General features: G+C 38.5%; 1 long non-coding RNA gene across 2 annotated transcripts in view; it reads left to right on the top strand.

The window, feature by feature from the left end:
* The window catches only part of LOC112111484, a 46235-nt gene that overhangs the window by 3661 nt on the left and 38777 nt on the right, over nt 1-3797 (top strand). For both annotated transcript variants that reach the window (XR_002908496.2, XR_002908495.2), the window contains exon 2: nt 3710-3741. This is a non-coding gene — a long non-coding RNA (uncharacterized LOC112111484). The remainder of the gene's footprint in view (nt 1-3709; nt 3742-3797) is intronic.

The following is a 3797-nucleotide window of genomic DNA, read 5'->3' as shown; positions in this document are numbered from 1 at the left end:
GTGTGTGTGTGTGTGTGTGTGTGTGTGTGTGTGTGTGTGTGTGTGTGAAAAAAAAGACAAGAAAAGGGATGCCCTCTTAGCAGAAATAAATCGCAACCGCTTCCCCAGCTTTCTTGCCCTTTGCGAAGCAAAATGCGGCCCCGCTGCAAGACTAGCCCCTAGGCGCGGTAGCTCATCGTTCTAAGGTTCTCTGGGGCGAGTGCCTTGGTTCCATGCGGCAAAGCGCGGAGTGAATTTGGAAGGTGCGAAGCTGTTTCATCTGCAGGTGGCTTCGATGCAAATCTAGGCTCCAGCCCGCACGTGGGCTTCCAGAGGGTTGTTTTTCCTTTTTCTTGCCTGACCTCCAACTTGTTCCAGGTTTAATAACCATATAACAATGGGGGTGCTGGAGTGAATAGACTGTAGAGTTAAGGCTTAAACTAACTCAGGCTTCGTGAAGATGGAGATGCATATACAAACATCCCCCAATTTCTCCATAGATAAAGGTTATTTTGATATTTAGTGTGACCAATCCCCTACTTTGCCAGGGGAACACACCGCCAACACTCTGTGCCTGGACAGAAGCTTTAGCGTTTTGTATCGCAAAGCACATTTATCTTATGAACGAAGAACCCAAGGTTTCAATGAATTAAAAAGTTTCTTCACAAAGAGAAGTGGCACTTTTCGAAAACAGTGATTTTGGTCGTGATGGCAAAGAACAAGCCCTCTGGATTTCTTGGCGCTTTGTCTCTTCCCTAACTCTGAGTTTCAGGGGGGAAACACCTCGCTCACACAAATAAACTGATACAATTGGTTTTCACCTAGAAATCCTATTCATAAAGCCCATTATTTGTTTGTGCTTCAAGAACAAGATCGATCTGGCGCAAGATTTGCTAGTTCATTTCATCTTCTCCAATGGGGAAGTTCTTGCCATCTGAAATCGTCAACTTTTAATTTAGGTTTCTCCAGAGCTAAATATTTCTGAGATGTTATGATAAATGCAATGTTAGTGTTTCCATCCCTATGACTCTTCTCTGTATTATTATTTTTTCTTAATGTATATATGGTTGGCTAACATTTCACCACGAGAAGATGGAAAGTTAGCTTGGAAGATTTGTGTACTTTTATGGCACTCAAAATAGCCCAAGGATCCCACCAAGCATGCGCAAAGTGTAGTCACGTGATCACTGCTCGCCAGGCAAGAGAAGGGGGTTGCACACACCCTAAAATATATTAAAAAACAAACAAAAAAGAATTAAATATCTTTTGATTAGCAGAAGCAAATGTGACATTCAGGCAAGTTTGTAACTATATCAGTCATCTCCCCTTCTCCTCCCAACAGGTGATACAATATTAGCATGAGCTTGATATTTTACCTAAGGTTGCACCGTTGTGGGAGGGTTTTTTTTTATTGGAACATAAATACAGTCCAACTTCTGCCACAGTAGAGAGGATAAATCACAGGGCTCAACTATATTAATCTTTGTGTGTTGTCAGTTGGGATATTTGAGATTCAGAGGCATTATGCTTAATTTGGAATTAAAATGGAGCTAAAACCTACTTCGCTGAAATTACTTTAGCTGCAAGATGTTTACACGTAGCATTTTAAACTACCTGTTTTGGGAAAGTAGGGAATATTACTTTAAAATAACAGCGCTTCCTGGCATTTTAGTACTTTAAAATAGTACATTTTGTACTGGGAACATTTATGTTAAAGGTGAACAAACTAAATACAGCAACAATAACCAAGAAAACAGAAAATCATGAGTTCGCAACTCCAAAATTGCAGCCACTGCGAGTCAATGTAATTGGGTTACATCCTATTATAACAGTGGGAATATTTTATTATCTATCGTAAGAAACAACCAACATCTGTGCTCGCCTTGAACAAGACTTGCAATTGAGAGAACCTCATTCCATTTTTTTTAAAGGTAGGGTTATAACTTTCTTAGTCACTCTCAGAAGATTATACACGGAAAGGTTTGCAGTGGGCAGTTGCCAAAGATATGCTATATTCCAAAAGTAAACATTTATTCGGCCCTTCACACCCACCATATTTGATGTGCCTTCCAAATAGGATGCCAAAGGGAAGAGAGAGTTGAGAGGTTTTACATTAGGGACAGGATCTGATTATTTCCAAGCAATCCTTTGCAAGGCAAATTTAAGGAAAGAATATTTTCCAATTGTTCTCCTTTCAATAAAGAATCGAAAGGTGCTTTAGTTTCAATGCTACATCCATAATGAAAAAAGCACGTTGCCGAGTATTGCCAAGGGTATCAAAAGTAAATATTTGTATTGAGTACAGGCTAGAATGCTCTAAGCTTTGTTATGGGTACTAAGAGATTTAAGACACTGCATGTCTGACACAGGAAGAAAGTTTTGGTGTGACTTGAAATGGAGCTATATTCTTTCAAGAGGGTCTTTCATTGTCTAACTCTTCCTTCGGTTTTAGGTTTCATTATTATTTTTTTAAAAAATCAGTGTTGTAGCTGGTAAATTATTGTCATTTCATCAGCAGATTTGGCTGCTTTGGTTTTTCGCTTAAATAACATTTTTTGAAAACTATTTCCATTTCAGGATCAATAAAATAGCCATATTCAAAATTTTATTTACCACCTTCGAACCTTATGAATTAAAAGCTTTTTTTTAAAAAAAGGTTAATATTAAACATTCCTCTTTACAAGAATATCATTGTGCATATTAATTACCCATGTGAGCGGAACCATAATGCCTTCGAACGTAAGTTTAGTGTGGTGCTGAATCCAGAAAAATGGGCTAGCGAGAGGTGGAATGAAGAAATCAAAATATCCCGCTAAAATAAGGTATACTCCAAGGGTGAGATTCACTTTTGTTTCAGCTCGCTGATCTCCGTTATTCTCCCAGTGGTTTTTAAACATCGTCTCCCCCTTTTCCTCTCTCTTTTAAGAGCCACGGTGCAGAGATCTTCTGCCTATGCAGATTGTACTGATGGAGTGATTTTATTGATTTAGTATCTGATTCTAAAAGAGCATTCCTGTCAAATGATGTTTTGATCTGGGTTTTCCCGGTCAAGAGTTGAATTCCGAGTTATCGATTTTTTTTTAACTTGCGATTTCCCTTTCTCCTGGCAGATATGAATGTAGTTTCCCTTATTACCCCTGCACGAATTGGAGATGCCTATCCGTTCACCATATTACTTCTTCATTTAGAAGGAGTAAGCCTTCCCCAGTGCGAACCCCCCTCCCACTTTCGCTTCATTGTTCCACTGATCAAGATTGTTGGTTATTATTTTTTAAATTCCATATTTGTTTTCCTAGCCAAACCGAAACGCGAGAGGATTTGAGGCAACAAGATAGTTTGATAGAAATGAAGACATATCATGTTATTTCCGCCCCCCCCTTAGAGTCTTTATTCTGTATCCTATTCATTTTCTCCTCTCCCTTAGTAGATATATCTATATAGACATTATATATATAATTCTCTCTTGGCACTCAACAGATTTCTCTAATTCATGTCTCAACAACAAAATAATCACATGGGAAGAGAGAGCTGCTACTGTTGACCTTTCTATTTATTTCTGTCCGCGGCAGGATTAGAGTTTGCTTGAGTTTAGGTAACATGAACTGGAGTGTAATCTACAAGGAACTGTAGTCAACTTGCAAAGTGCACATAGCTAGAGTTTATGGATGATCCTGTAGGGCATAGCCTGTATGTATCTTTCTTTAAAAAAATGAAACTTTCTTTTCTGTAGGTTTGGCCATGACAAAATGGAGAGAAACAGCAGTAAGTAATTTTCTTTCTTTCTTTCTTTCTTTCTTTCTTTCTTTCTTTCTTTCTTT

This window comes from Terrapene carolina, unplaced genomic scaffold, assembly GCF_002925995.2.
Source record: "Terrapene carolina triunguis isolate 2854851 unplaced genomic scaffold, T_m_triunguis-2.0 Scaffold836, whole genome shotgun sequence".
Classification (NCBI taxonomy): Eukaryota; Metazoa; Chordata; order Testudines; family Emydidae; genus Terrapene; species Terrapene triunguis.
This window is presented reverse-complemented; position numbering and strand designations above follow the sequence as displayed.